This window comes from Tamandua tetradactyla, chromosome 9 (assembly GCF_023851605.1).
Source record: "Tamandua tetradactyla isolate mTamTet1 chromosome 9, mTamTet1.pri, whole genome shotgun sequence".
NCBI classification, from domain to species: Eukaryota; Metazoa; Chordata; class Mammalia; order Pilosa; family Myrmecophagidae; genus Tamandua; species Tamandua tetradactyla.
The window spans coordinates 44949214-44965775 of record NC_135335.1 but is presented as its reverse complement, the minus strand read 5'-3'; the positions used below and the strand labels follow the sequence as shown (position 1 = coordinate 44965775).

General features: G+C 36.5%; 1 protein-coding gene and 1 pseudogene across 7 annotated transcripts in view; one reads left to right on the top strand and one right to left on the bottom strand.

Annotated features, from left to right (window-relative positions):
• Positions 1-16562, top strand: part of ITPR1 (inositol 1,4,5-trisphosphate receptor type 1) — a 355613-nt gene that overhangs the window by 48883 nt on the left and 290168 nt on the right. The window lies entirely within an intron of this gene.
• On the bottom strand, positions 7620-8195 carry LOC143647057 (microsomal glutathione S-transferase 1-like; annotated as a pseudogene).

Here is a 16562-nt window from a genome sequence, read left to right as displayed (position 1 = left end):
AGACTGCAGGCCTAGGATCCTCACCATACTTTGGACAGCTTCCTTTATCTTTTTACTAATGTACTTAACCAGCTTTCATCATAAAGGGCTTGGAAAATAACAAAACAACTATGGATATTACACTTTTCCTTTTATAACACGATTTTCCTTCTCTGGATTAAATCACATATAACATGCCCCCCAAGTGTGTCTCAAGGAAATGGTCATTTCACAACATCTGAGAAGCTCAGTGTTTCTTAACCATTTCTTGATCCCCCTTGAAATAATCTAAAGGCTGTGGACACTAGTACAGAAAAATGAACGTGTTTAAGATAATTTTTCCTACCATTTCAAGGAATTTGATCAGCCTTGCTGACACCTTTAAAATACCTTTTAAGAACTCCTGTTGTAGTTCCTTTTATTGGTTATGGGTGGAAATGTCATCAAGATTGTATCAACCCAGAAAGCTATGGTACCATTTTGAAAAAAAGTAGGTTTCAGGTTTTGCGGTCTCAGCACATGTATTCTGGTCTCTGCTTGACATTCTTGTTAAATTTTTCTGTTGCCTGCCATGGATACTGCAAGAGATGCAACTGAGTTGAGATTTTTACCAGTTTTTTCACACTGATTGGAAGCATTGCTCGGGATTTTCTGAAACTCCCATTGTTGTATCTCCATGTCACTTGCATCTTGATAAATTCCCCTTCAGAATTTCATCTTTATGATTCCAGCTTTGCTGCCAATAACCTCCTCTTTATTTTCCTTTTCAAAAAAAATTATTTAATAGAATTTGAAGTGCAGGGCATATTTAAGAATAGAAACTTTAGACATTTCACTTTTTCACTATTTTGCATGTTTCTATAGTGGTATCATAGTAATTGCAATGGAAAATATCTGCTCGGCAAGAATTTTAGAAACATAGCTCCAGAGGTCATTGGATTGTGCAAGCTTCTTGACTATTTACAAGGTCATCTATCTGAATCAAAAAAAAAAAAAACTGGTCTCTGCCCTTAATGAGCTTGCAATCTTATGAGGAAAGATAAGTGAGAACTACTTTGTGTGTTATTAGGATTATTCTTGGAGAATATTGACTACCAGGCATGATTTTACTCCCCTGATGGTCATTATAATCCATCTGCTTAAGATCACTGTGCCCAAATACTTTGAATTCATCTTAATAATAGCTTAAGAAAAATGCAGTTAGGGAGCTTGCTGAAAAAGCAACAGCATAAATTTAAAGACACTTCTGGTTGACTGACTTTCATTGCCCATGCATTCTGAGGTCCTTCCATTAATATGGATAACCAAGTTGATGGTGTTTAGTAAATATCTTTGAAGGGGCTAGATATGTGACTTTGGTTGGTGAAATAGTGAGCTAGTCAGGATACTTGGTTGCGTGTGATAGCTAGCTTGAAGTAGCCTAATGAAAATGGGGATTTTATTGGCTCAAAAAGTCTTAGCAGAACAACCAAACTGCGTGGAAGGCAAGGGGTACACAGGGGCTCAAGAAAAGACAGTTTCAGGTTTTTGAATACCTGTCCGCCTCTCTGTCCATCTCTGCACTCTTCTTTTTCCTGCACATCTGACACTTCGCGTTCTTGTCCTGGCTGTGTCTGGTTTTAGTGTCAAGGTTATACAGTGCTTGTTAAATGAGTTGTGAAGTGTTCCTTGTTTTTCTGTTCTCTGGGCAAGTTTGCATAACCATGGAATGTGTTCTTGGACTGTTGGGTAGAAACTGTGAGTAAAGCAGCCTCAGTCCTTTGTTTTCTTTATGGGAAGATTACTGATTTATTTTCCTTGCATCTTTCAAGGGCTCTTTTTTCCTGCATTGGTTTTCTAAGTTCTCTTTTTGTAAAAATCTGCCTGTTGCCTAAGTTTTCAGACCTGTTGGAATAATAACCTTTTATCATCTTGATACTCTCTGAACCCTCTGGTTTAGTACCTGTGGTAGGCTGGATAATGGGTCCCCCCCATGATGTCCTTGGCCTAATCCCTGGAACCTGTGAATGTAGTACTTTATATGGTAAAAGGGACTTTTCAGGTGGAATTAAATTAAGGATCTTGAGATGGGAGATTATCCTGGATTATTCAGGTGAGCCTTTTGTAATGACAAAGGTCCTTATGAGGGGGGGAGGAGGAGAATCAGAGTTAGTAGTAAGAAACATGACAATGGAAGGAAGAAGTTGGAGTGATGCAAGGAAGGGACCATGTGCCAAGGAATGCAGGAAGCTTTTAGAAGCTGTACAAGGTAAGGAAACTCATTCTGCGTGAAACCAACCCTGCCAATGACTAAAGTCTTCTGACCTCCCTGATAAATTTGGGTGACTGTAAACCCAAAACTTTGTGGTAATTTATTATAGTCGCAAAAGGAAACTAGTACTGTCCCCTTTAATATTCCTAAAAAATATATATATATTTTTTTCTGGATAAATATTGATGCAGGTTTCTCTGTCTTACTAGCCTTTTCAAAGAAATAGAGTTTGGCTTTGTAAATTCTTTCTATTGTAGGTTAGTTTTCAAGTTCATTGATGTTCTGAATTTGTCTTTAATGTTTTCTTCTTTCTATTTTTTCCTGCTCTTTCCTTACTAATCTCTTAAATTGGGTACTCAAGTCATGAATTCGGAGCCCTTCTCAAACTGTAATGTCATCGTCTATAGTTATAAATTATCTAAACAATGGTTTAGTTGTAGCCCATGTAAATTGTTTTTACCTCAAATGAAAACTTGTTTGTTTGCTTGCTTTGGTTTTTTTTTTTTAATAATAATAAGCTTTATTTTTAGAACAGTTTTATGTCTACAGAAAAATTGTGCAGAAAGTACAAAGAATTCCCATATATACTGCCCCCTCCTGAGTCTCCCCTGTTAGTAACATCTTGCATTAGTCTCATGTATTTATTACAATTGATGAACCAATATTGATACATTATTAGAAACTAAAGTATATAGTTTACATTAGAGTTCATTCTTCATGTTTTACAGTGCTATAAATTTTGACAAATTTATAAGATCATATGTACATCATTACGGTATGCTACAAAAGAGTTTGCCCTAAAAATGCCCTGTGTTCTACCTATTCATCACTTCCCCTCTTCCCTGGGCCCCTGGCATCCACTAATCTTTTTACTGTCTCTGTGGTTTTGCTTTTTCTAGAATGTCATATAGTTGGAATCATACAGCAGATAACCTTTTCAGGCTTACTTCTTTCACTTAGTAATAAGCATTTAAGATTCCTTCCATGTCTTTTTTTGTGGATTGATAGCTCTTCTCTTTTTATCACTGAATAATATTTCACTGTGGAGACATCCCATAGTTGTTTACCCATTCACCTATTAAAAGACATTTTGGTTATATCCAATTTTTGGCAGTTATGAATAAAGTCATCAGTAGTGTGCAGGTTTACATGTGAGCATAAATTTTCAACACCCTATACATTTTGACATGTAAAAAATTTTTTTATACTGAGTTCTAAATATTTTCTTATTGTTGTCATTTCTTAGACGTATGGGTTATTTGAAAGTGCATAGATATTTCCAATTTATTGGGAGTTTTTCCAAGTTCTCTCTTTTAAAGAAATGGTTTATAACATAATTATATGTTGCTAGGCTGATACTATATACCAGTCCTTTAAAAAGTGAGAGGCTTATTTTATAACCTACCATGTGATCAATTTTTATACATGTTCCACAATACTTGAAAGAATATGCATTTTCTAGTCTGGTATGCGTTGCTGTTAATTAATACCAGTGTCATTCATTTTCTTCCCTTGTTTTAGCTATCAGTTGTTGAAAGAGGTTTTTAAAAATTCTTACCATTAATTATTTAGGGTTATGTATTTGGATTTATTTATTTATCATATTCTTAGGGTTTTTAAAATTTTTATTGTGGTAACATGTACAACATAACATTTTCCCTTTTAACGGTACTCAAATATGTAATTTATTGGTCTTAATTACATTCACAATGTTGTGCTATCATCACTACCATCTATAACCCAAACTCTTCCATCACCACAAGTGAAAACTCTGTACCAATTAAGCATTAACTCCTTATTCTCTGCCCGTACCCTGGCCCCTGGTAACCTGTGTTCTCGTTTCTGACTCTGTGAATTTGCTTATTCTAATTGTTTCATATCAGTGAGATCATATAGTATTTATCCTTTTGTGTCTGGCTTATTTCACTCAACATGATGTCTTCAGGGTTTGTCCATAGAATGGAGTGTACCGGGACTTCATTCCTTTTTATCCCTAAATATTATTCTGTTGTGTGTATGTACCATATTTCATTTATCCATTAATTGGTTGATGGACATTTGGTTTGGTTCTATCTTTTGGCAATTTTGAATAATGCTGCTATGAACAGCTGTGTACAAATATCTGTTTGAGTCCCTGCTTTCAGTTCTTTTGGTTATATGCCTACCGATTGGGATTGCTGGGTCGTATGGTAATTCTGTACTTAACTTCCTGAGGAACCACCAAACTATTTTCTAAATGCCTGCACCATTTTACATTCCTACCAACAATGAATGAATGTTTCTATTTTTCCGCATCCTCCTCCACGCTTGTTATTTTCTATTTTTTAAATAGTAACCATTCTAGTGGGTATGAAATGGTACCTCATTGTGATTTTGATTTGCATTTCCCTGATGAGTAATGATTTTGAGTATCTTTTTCATGTGCTTATTGGCCATTTTTATATCTTTGAAGAAATGTCTGTTCAAGCCCTTTGTCTGTTTTTTAAAAATCTTTTTATCTTTTTGTTGTTGAGTTGTTGTAGGAGTTCTTTATATATTCTGGAAATTAAGCCTTTATTAGATAGATTTCCAAATATTTTCTCCCATTCTGTAGACTATCTTTTTACTTTCATGGTGAAGTTACTTGCAGAAAAACTTTTAATTTTGATGACATTCCATTTATCTATTTTTTTCTTTCATTTATTGTTCATGGTTTGGATGTAAAGTCAAGAACCACTGTTTAACATACATCCTAAATATGCTCCTCTGTGTTTTCTTCTAGGAGTTCTATAGTTTTGGTTCTCATATTTAGGCCTTTGATTCATTTTGAGTTAATTTTTGTATATGATGTGAGGTAGTGGCTGCCTTCGTTCGTTTGCATTTGGGTATCCAGTTTTCCCAGCACCATTTGTTGAAGATACTGTTCTTTTTCAATTGAGTGGACTTGGCACCTTTGTCAACAATCAATTCACCATAGACATAAGGGTTTGTTTCTAAATCTCAGGTCAGTTCCTTTGATCTATATGTCTGTCCTTGTGCCAGTACCCTGTTGTTTTGATTACTGTAGCTTAGTAACAAGTTTTAAAAATCAGAAAGTGTGAGTTGTCCGATGTCATTCTTCTTTTTCAAGACTTTTTTTTCGATGTCTATTTTGGGCCCCTTACCCTTCAATATAAATTTGATGTTTGGCCTTTGCATTTCTGCACAAAGGGCTTTTGGAATTTTGATTGGGATTGAATTGAATTTATAAATCACTTTGAGTAGAATTGACATCTTAACAATATGTGGTCTTCCAATCCATGAACATGGAATATCCTTCCATTTATTTAGATCTTCTTGGATTTCTTTTGACATTGCTATGCAGTTTTGCATCCTTTTGGCCTTAGTTAAATTTATTCCTAGATATTTAATTCCTTTAGTTGCTGGTATAAATGGAATTTTTTTCTTGATCTCTTCAGATTGTTTATTGCTAGTGTATAGAAACACTACAGGTATTAGCATTTGCAAAGAGCTCCTTTTACAGTCTGAATGTTGGCTTTGTGTTGGCTGGTTCTCTCAGAGTTTGGATTCCTATCAAGATCAGCTGAGACAAATGTGAAGTAAAGGATCCTCTCGGTCTTTTCTGAGCCTGCATCTTGTCTTGGGTGTATGCTTGCTCATGGCCTTAGGAATTATCTTCTTCTTTTTTTTTTTTTTTTTTTACATGGGCAGGCACTGGGAATCGAACCCGGGTCCTCTGGTATGGCAGGCAAGCATTCTTGCCACTGAGCCACCGTGGCCCACCCAGGAATTATCTTCTTAATAGAAATTTGAATGCCCCTTCTAAGAAGGAATAACTAAGGAATAGACTTTCGGCCTTGCTAGGATGCTCTGTTTTATGACTTAATTCAGGTAACGCTTTGCCCCATGCTGCTTTGACCTAATTATATCTTAGACTGTGTTAGCCGTCTGCAACCTGCTTTGACCTGCAGGGCAAGTTCTGGGAGTGCTAGGCAGACAGGAGTTTCCTGATTCAGTCTTTCAGGCTGCCACCAGATAATTTTTTTTTACTGGTGTACAGACACCCAGTATATGCATAGGGGTTCTCTCATCCCTCAAGAACAGGGTCACGCACCCCCAGTGAGAGTGCAAGCTGGCTCCACACTGCACTGAGCGTGGGGTGGGGTTGGGGTCGTGGAGGGGGAGGGGTCAGTTAGGGTGCCAGGAGCTTTTCCTTCCATTTTGAAGCCGTGTTTTCTTGATTGAACACCCATCCAGCTACTGTAAGCCTTTAACTGTTTTCTGGAGCTCTGAGGAAGATGGCTCTCAGTTTTTGCTAGTTGTTCAAAGATTCTGTGGGGGAGTGGCACTTGGAGTATTTTATGTTCGCTGCCTTTGTCCTGGATTTATTTTTAACATCTTAGTCTATGGTTTGTTTGTTTGTTTTCCTCTTCAGTTTTTTCTCTTTTGTACTTGTCATTCATTATGTTAGGTTTTTATTTTTTATTTGAACTCACAAATTAGAACTCACATATTACATATCATTTTGTTTTATACTGTCATTTCTTATGTACTTATATATTTGTATTTGCCAGATCTTCTAACTGGCATAATTTTCTTTCTATCTAAAGAACTTTTTAGAATATAGAGGGTCTTTTATGGTAAGTTCTCTTATGATATTTTTATTTTGCTTTTTTTTTTTTTTTTTTTTTTAGAGAAGGAAGGAAGGATAGAAGGAAGGAAGGAAGGAAGAAAGGGAAACATTTTTAAACATTTTCTTGTTTTATTGTATTCTGTTTCTCCGTTTTTGTTACATGGGCTGGGGCCGGGAATCGAACCGAGGTCCTCCGGCATAGCAGGCAAGCACTTTGCCCGCTGAGCCACCGCGGCCCGCCCTTTATTTTGCTTTTATTCTCTTTTTTTTGGCTTAAATTCTTTATTTATATTCATTAAAAAAAAAAAAAATGTAGAAATAGGGGTGGGCCACAGTGGCTGAGCAGGCAGAGTTCTTCCCTGCCGTGCTCGAGACCTGGGTGCCTGCCCATGCGAAAAAAAAAAAAAAAAAAAAGAAAGAAATATATATATATATATATATATATAATATGTATATAATATATATATAAATGTAGATTTAGCCTACATGTAATCACCCTTTATAGATTTAAAGTATGAAATGAGTGAAAGTTCAAATGTAGTATAATCAAAATTTACAACAAAGTACTGTATGAATAAGGCAAAAGAAAAGCATTATTATGCTAAATTTTTAGTACAAATATAAAACAGAAATGAAAGATATTGTTGATGCTAATATTCAAAATAGGTGTTTCTTCATTTGTAAGCTCTTCTCCTTTCTAAAACGTAAGAAAGCTATTATTAATTGCGCAGACTGTTTAACAAAAACCAATTAGATATTGAGTTGTATGATTCTCCTTTACAGGTACAACTTATTCTTCAGCAATCTGTAAGCCATTGAAAAAGGAACTCCGTATCCAACAAAAAAAAAGTCAAAGCTTGATTTGGCTGGGGAAGGGGTATCAAATATGCATTTGTGAGGGTGGTGCAATGGTGGCTCAGCAGGCAAGAATTCTTGCCTGCTGAGCCAGAGACCTGGGTTTGATTCCCAGAGCCTGCCCATGCCTGGAGGGGGGGGGGGGAAACAATTGTATGGTAGATCTGTGCTCCAACAGAGTCTTAAATGCAGGATAGTTGTAGAGGTCTGGTTCACTCAAGGAATACAGAAGGTCAATACCAAGAAATGGCACAATATTTTCAAGGTCATTCGGGTGGGCTCGTCACACATGTTTCACTCTGTCTTCTGCCCTTAGATACTTTTTGGCATTTTCTCCTTTGCCAAAGGATGAATAATCTTTAGGCTTGGCAAAAACCTCTCGTCATTCTATAGAATGCAGTTACAGTACTCAGAAACATCATTTTTGAAAGAACAATTATTGCGTAGAGGCAAAGGCCACACTATTTCATTCTCCATTACCTGGGTGTGGTCAACCATATTTTTCCTTTTTTCCTTTTTGGTCTGTAGCCAGAATGATGCAAGAACACAGTCCAGTGGAATCGGAGGAGAAGTGAGACAGCAAACCTGTCCCGGGCGGGTGGGTTTCAAGGACACTGGGTACGCTTTACAGTAAGAGCCTGACACAGGCTCCACTCCTCTCCACTTAATTTCCCATTAATTCACTATCTAGATTCTAAAGCAAGAGTCTACACATCGCCAAGCTCCTCTCCGAATCACATGATTTTTCTGTCCTGGAATAATAACCACCTCCCTTTTGGCTCCCCTCCTTGAAACCTGCTGTTTGGTGTCCCATTTTTATTCTTGAATGATACTTTTGCTTTGTATAGAATTGTAAGGTGATGGTACTTTCTCTGAGCATCATTATTTTTTTGTGGGCTTCCATTGTTGTTGTTAAATGCAATTGATAAAGGCTTTGCTTAACGTTTTTCTTTCTGGTTGACTTTGGGATCTTCTCTTTATCTTCTGTTTTCTGCGATTTTATTAGTATAAGTCAAGATGCTGGTGTCTTTTCAATTTCCTGCATGGCATTTGTTGGATTCCTGTATTTGAGGTTGTTTCCTGTTACCAATTGCAGAGAATGCTAAACCGTTACTTATTGACTACTACCTTTTACCACACTGTCTATGTTTTCTAGGATTTCTAGATAGATGATGTATTTTTAACTTCTTCCTCATTTCTTCCATCTTTTCTCTCTACATTAAACTCTGAATTTTTTTTCGAATCTGTCCTAGTACACTAATTCCATCTTATTCTTGAATTCTTTTGAGGGTTTAATTTCAATTATGTGTTTTTATTTCTGAAAGTTATGTTTGGTTCTTCTAAAAATCTGTTCGGTCATTTTTATTTCTTCACATTCCCAAGCCTCTATTTTGTTTTTTGATTTGTACCGAGCATGCTTATGTTATATTCTGTATCTAAAAATCCCAGTAGATGAAAGTTTTGTAGGTCTTATTTTCTGCATTTGTTTGTCCTAAAAATGTTATCTTATTTCCTTGTGTGTTTTGTGAAGAAGACTTCTGATCTTGAGTAGCTTCTAAGCTTCATCTTTTGTACCTAGAACAAGTACCAAAATGGCAGCTTAGTGTCACCAGATTCTCCAGATCCCTGCAGGGTGAATGCTGACTTTTGGACTGACACACCTCTCAGGGTTCCTTAATATTGCCCCCTCTGGCTTCCCTACTTTCTTGTGCACTGAGTAGATGCTTTAAAATGTGTTTGACTATTTTATCTGGCATTTTCTGTTTTAGTTGAGAGGCTCGTTCAGGATATTTAGTGTGTTCCCTGTGAGAAATGGAAGTGCACAAATGTTACTTATTGTTTTACTGCTAACTATAATTTCTATGTGATGGAAAATATGGCTGCCAATTAAATTTCCAAAATTTGTAATCTTAAAGTTTTAACCACTGGAGAGAGACTGATCTCTGTCATTTTAATGTTCACAATTTCCTACAATTTGGTAGGAAAGGGACTTTTGTGGTTGAGCTCGGATCTGCTCTCCTTCTCCGGATCAATCAACTTGGGTTGTGTTGAAGGTTACTTTGTGTGAACAGAGAAGCTCCCAAGAAGAAAAAAGCATATAATTCAGGTGTCCATTTCAGTGGTAATCAAGGAATAGGAATAATATGTGCATCAGTTAGGAGTACTTTTCACTGTAAGAGAAAAATACATATAACAATGACTTAAAAATAAGGACCTTTGTTATTTATTTATTTATAAATCCAGAGATAGGCACTATCGGATATAGCAAAGGATGCAAAGTCCTATGTTTTTTTCTACACCATCCTTAGGGTGTGGACTTTTCATGTTCTTGTTACCTCATGGCTACAGGAGAGCTACTGTGTCTCTGGGCATCCTGCTTACATTCGTGGCAAGGTAAAAGGGATGGGGGCAGCTCAGTAAGCTCTCCTCTCATTCCTATCCCATTTGTAAGACAGCAAAACTTTATCTTGATACTCTCTAGCAATGGGGAGTGATCTTTTGCTTAATTGGTCAAAATTGGGTTACATGTTTACCTTTAGCTACAAGGAATTTGAGGAAATGAAAATAATCTTTTCAGCCAGTAGGAAGCAACAAGGGAGAGAAGTGTTAGATGTGATTTGGTGTTTCCACATTGTGGTACATTGACTGCACATTGAGGGGTCTAGGTAGTTTTTCTTCCATCTACTTTTTAGCGTCTTGGCAAGGGAAGAATGCTGGCTCCCATCCACAGTATAGTGATATACTTTTGCACTAAGGACCAGTAGGTTTTATTCTAGTTGAAGTTAGCCATGAAAAGCCATCTTAAGTTGAGTCAACCAACCATATGTGTTTATTAGATGCCAGTATCTACCATTAATGATATGACTATTTGACAGCAGATAATTTAATGAGCAATAGCCCTTTGATTTGTTTTATTGGCTTACACATGAGAGGTAGGGTCCAAGATGATATCTTCTGCTTGTTGGGATTCCTTAGTTTGGTTAGATAAGGGGCTAGGTGAAGAAAACCATTTGTACACATGACTGGGTTTCCACTGTCCAAAGTCCGGAGATGTCCATCTATATAATTTTGGAATGATGCTGCCAATTTGCAAAGGGAAACTGGTAGTCCTAGACTTTACCTTTATCTGCCATCCCTCTTGAGTGATAGCAGTGTCATAGGTTCATTCTCTTAGCTTACTTTTAGGTTTGCTTTCTTTGGAACAGCTTCTTAAAACCAAAATTTCACTTGCAGTAATCAAAGCAGTTTGGTTAATAATTTTCAAACTAAAAAAGGTTAAGTTTGAGAGAAAATCCAAAATGAATTAGATGATTTACTTTTAATTCAAGATATTTTTCTCATTTTCATCGTAAGAGGAAGGTCACTTTTCCTGGAAAGTGGTAAGGAAACCTTTCCTTTCTTATTTCTAGTACTCATTTGTGGAGGTTGCAGATGGTGTAGTAGTTAAGAATTTGGTTTCTGGAAATGTGGTTATTGGGTTCAGATCCCGGCTGGGCTGTGATCTTGAGCCAAATACTTAACATTTCTGAGTCTTGATTTGCTCATGGTAAGATGGGAACTAACACAGCAACAACAACTTTACCGGTTTTTTGTGTTAAAGGACACATGAAATGCTCTTGGACAGGCTACAGTCACTGCTCAACATGATCTTTATTTCATGTTAATGATGATATAAGTTTTTCTTTCCCTCCTGTGAGTTCTGCCTGAGTTGGAAGAAGGCATTTAGAGTTAGAGTTGGAGATCAAAAATATTAGGATTATTGGTATATTGGCGTGGGTATATTCAAAACTTTCATTTACCTTATATCACTCTTCTGCATCTCAACCCTGTGAGGTTGGTGGATTATGTCTCTGTGATTATTAGTGAGCACATAATTTAATGGCAGAGGGGAAATGTGGTACTTAAAACCCAAAGAAATAACCCAAGCAGTAGGAGAACTATGGCTGTTTTTTTCTTTTAACTTACTGTCCTCTGCATTCTGTAGTACACTTTGACAGGCCGCCTTGGAGTAAGTCCCGTGTGAGGAAGTGTGGACATGTGAGATAGGGCAAGTGGACAAGGGGGCTGACATTGAGTCTTAAGAAAACAGCTCGGTGTTAGGCGCTGGGAACCTGAATTCCAGATAACGCTTCGTCACCAAGGGGCGGCGTGGTCTCCTGCAGCTCTCCAAACCTGCTGGACCTCTGCTTCTTCCTCTGCAGTGTGAGTTTTTTGGACTAGACAATGAAACACAACAATCCTTTTATGGAATTTTCTTCCCTGCAAGGTTAAGCACAATTTGTTACTATCCTTTTCTCAAAATATTTATCATCTCTTAAATCACAGTCCTCTCTGGATTTATGTATCTGGTAAGACTTTATTTTTAATTTTGACATACATATAAAACACAAATTTCTCATTTAACCATATTTAAGTGTACAATTCTATGATATTACTTATATTCACTATTTTGTACTACTGTTACCACTATCCGTTATCAAAACTTTTTGGTCATCTCAAACAGAAACTCTGTATCCATTAAGCAATAACTCTCATTACCTGCCTCCCCCACTGCTGGTAACTTATAATCTCCATTCCGTTTCAATGAATTTGCTTAGTCCAGATATGTCATATAAGTGGAATCATACGATATTAGTCCTTTTGAATCCAGTTTATTTCTCTAAACATAATATTTTCTAGGTTCATCCATGTAGTGCATGTATCAGAACTCCATTTATTTTTTGATTATTTATTTATTTATTTTGGTGCATGATCTGGGGATTGAACCTGGGTCTCCTGCATGGATTGTGAGCCTTCTACCACCAAACCACCCTTGCATCAGATGAAAACTCCATTTATTTATTTATTAATCTATTTATTTATTGCATGGGCAGTCACCGGGAATCGAACCCAGGTCTCTGACGTGGCAGGTGAGAACTCTGCCTGTTGAGCCACCATGGCCCGCCCGAGAACTCCATTTATTTTTAAGGTTGAATAATATTCCATCATATGTATATACCATATTTGTTGATCCATTCTTCTGTCAATAGACGCTTGGGATATTCCACCTTTAGGCTATTTTGAGTAATGCTGCTATGAACTTTGGTGTAAAAGTATCTATTGAGTTCCTGCTTTCAGTTATTTTCTGTGTATACCTAGGAGTGGAAGTGCAAGGTTATATGGTAATTCTATGCTTAACTTGTTGAAGAACTGCCAAAATATTTTCTGTACCTGTTGCATGATTTATTCTTTCATCAACGATACATGAGTATTTTAGTTTGTCCATATCCACAATTACCATTCTAGTGGGTATAATGTGGTATCTTGTGGTTTTGATTTGCATTTCTCTAATGACTACCAATATTAAGCATGTTTTCATGTGCTCATTGGCTATTTATATATCTTTGGGAAAATACCTATTTAAGCTTTTGTCCCATTTAAAAAAATTGGGTTGTCTTTTTGTTGTTGAGTTGTAGGAGTTCTTTATGTATTCTGGCAGTTAAACTCTTATTAGATATATGATTTGCAACTATTTTCTCCTGTTCTGTAGGTAATCATTTCACTTTCTTGGTAATGTCTTTTGATGCACAAAAGTTTTTAATTCTGTTGAAGTCCAATTTATCTATTTTTTTTTGTTGTTGTTTCTTGTACTTTTGGTCTCATAACCAAGGATGAATCTGTTATGAAATCCGAGGTTCTGTTGGTATTCCCCTATGTTTTCTTCTAAGAGGGTTATGGTTTTAAGTTTTATATTTAGGTTGTTGGTCCATTTTGAGCTAGTCTTTGCATATGGTAGGGGTCCACCTTCATTCTTTTGTTTGTGGCTATCCAGTTTCCCTGCAACATTTGTTGAAGAGACTATTCTTTTCCCATTGAGTGGACTCTGATACCCTTGCCAAATAGGTATAAGGGTTTATTTTTGAATTCTCAATTATTTTCCATTGGTTCTCATGTCTGTTCTTACATCAGTACCATGTGGTTTGAGTACTATAGTTTATATTAAGTTTTAAAATTGGGAAGTATGAGTTCTCCAGCTTTTTTATTCTTTTTCAAGATTGTTTCGGCTGTTAGGGGACCCTTGTAATTCTATATGAATTTAAGGATTAGATTTTCCATTTCTGAAAAAATGGCTGATGGAATTTTGATTTTGTTAAATTGGTAGATCACTTTGGGTAGTATTGACATCTTAGCAGTATTAAGTTTTCTAATCTGTGAATGTAGGATGTTTGTAAGCTGCCGAAATGCGATATACCAGAAATGGAATGGCTTTTAAAAAGGAGAATTTAATGAGTTACAAGTTTACAGTTCTAAGCCTATAGAATTGTCCAAACTAAGACATCCAGGGAAAGATGCCTTAATTCAAGGAAGGCCGATGGATCAGAAACATCTCTGTCAGCTGGGTAGTCATGTGGGTGGCATCTGCTGTTCCCTTGCTCCTGGGCTCCACTGCTTTCAGCCTCTGTTCCTGTGGGGATTCCTCACTTTGCTTCTCCGGGGTTGGCGTTCATCTCTTGGCTTCCCTTGGCTCTCTCCAGGTTCTGGCTTGTTAAAAATCTCATGGTGACGTCTGCTGGGCTCCAAGCATCTCCAAACATCTATGTTTCTGTTCGCCAAGTGTTGGCATCTGTGTCAGCTCTGCTCTCTGAAGATTTTACCACCTATCATTTCTGTCATTTCTGATTCTCTCTAAAATGTTTTCTCTTTTAAAGGATTCCAGTAAACTAATCAAGACCCATCTGGAATGGGTGGAGCCACATCTCCATCTACTCAAAGGTCATACCCACAATTGGGCACATCACATCTCCATGGAGTTAATTTAGTCAAAAGTCTCCAACATACATTATTGAGTCAAGATTAAAGAAACAGTTGCTCCCATGAGATTAGATTAGGATTAAAACATGGCTTTTCTGAGGTACATAATACTTTCAAACTGACACAGATGTATGCTTTTGTAAATGAAATTGTCTTCTTAGTTTCCATTTCAGATTGTTCATTGCTGGTGAATAGAAACACATCTGATTTTTATGTGTTAATCTTGAACCCTGCAACTTTGCTGAGTTTATTTGTTCTAATAGTTTTCTTGTGTATTTTTTTTTTTTATTTTCCACATTTAAGATCATGTCATATGTGAGAAGAGATAGCATTACTTCTTTCTTTCCAACTTAGATGCCTTTTATTTCTTTTTCTTGCCTAATTGCTCTGGCTAGAACTTCCAGTACAACAAAGTGTTATTGTAGTAGTGAAGAATGGGCAGCCTTGTCTTGTTCCTGATCTTAGAGGGAAAACTCTCAGCTTTTCACAATTTAAAGTTAGCTGTCATTTTTTTATAAATGCCTTTTAATGTGCTGAGAAACTTCCCTTTGATTTCTACTTAATGTGAGAGGTAAGGTCTAACATTTTGTTCTTGCATCACAGTATTAAGAGGCACTTAACATTTATGCAACTTTATCACCCACACTTATAAATATTAATAAGTCATTTGCCCATATCCAAGGGATTGAGCTTCAAATGCACTAAAAACATCTTTCTCTCTCACTCCAAGATTTATCGTGGTAGTGTCACAGTTCAGGCCCTTTGCATGAGGGCCTTAGACTATCATTTAGATTACTTCATTTAAATTCAAAGTTTCTTCTGTCTTCACATATGAAGCACAGCTACAAGACTGGCTTAGTCAATGTTCCTGCTTGTGACTAAGTATTCCTCCTCTGGGATTGATACCAGACTCATTCTTAACTGCAGGCAGTCTTCACATTCATGTAGTGTGATTGGGCAGGTCCTGGCTGAGAAGTTATTAGAAAACATCATTTCTTTTTTTTTTTTTTTTGCCTCCAAATGAAGCCTTTCCCTAGCTTCGCTTAGTTTGCTTTAGTAGTGTATGACGTTAATAAGACTTTAATCTGACTGGTATTTTAATTGAAAGATAACATCCAAGATTAAACTGCAGTTGAATTAAAACCAGTGGAATTTAATTTGGTTAATTAATTGAGAATTATGTCTCAGTCAGTGTTCGCCTTCAGCTTTTTCACCTTTGTGCTGCAATCAAATGCCAGGACTGGGCTGGTTACAAATGTGGATTTCTTTTTCCACAAAATTTTATAGTTGCGTTATCCAAGGACTTAAAAAGGAGTATGCATGGGCCTGAAACGAGGGTATTATTTTCTTTCTGGTAGATATTCAGTTCTTTATTTCTTATTTCTCAGATGACATTTAACTTTAATTGAGTTCAAATTTAGCAGCTGTTTAATTTCCCTCATGCAGAAAATAAATTCCAGTACCTTTTCCTGAAGCCCGTATGCCTCCCCATGAAATGTACAGGTAGCGATGAATGAACTCTTTGTCCTCTTTATTGGACTCTTCATTGGTCCCTTCATTTCTTTTAAGGTGACATTTTATTGGGGGGAGAGGAGCAAGGAGTATCTCAGTCAAGTCATGAGTTTCTGAACCTTAATTTTGGGGCTAGAAATAAATTGATCTTTTTATCTAAAAGAATTCCTTAGACCCTCACATTTTCTGTAAGTCAGAGAAACAAGTTTCTAATAAGTATTTGCATTTAACACTTGTGGTAAAACTGTTCCAGTTCTCACCTAATGTGTAAACCGTCTTAACAAAATCTGGGTTGTTAACTCCTTTTCAGCAAAAAGTGACTTCCTAAAATGGAAAGGTGAAGTATGCTCTCATGTTACTAAGGAATTACTTTTCAAGGTTGTACAACTTGTTTTTCTGCTTGGTCATGGCGTGGAATAACACTGGAATGTTCTTGTTTGTGAAGTTAGAAAAAAAAATTAGGCCCTCTTGATTTTCAATTTTAGAAATTATTGGATAATGAGAGTTACAATATTTAAATATTTCCAGAAACTTCTAAATACTAGTTTAGTCCTGTAGTAA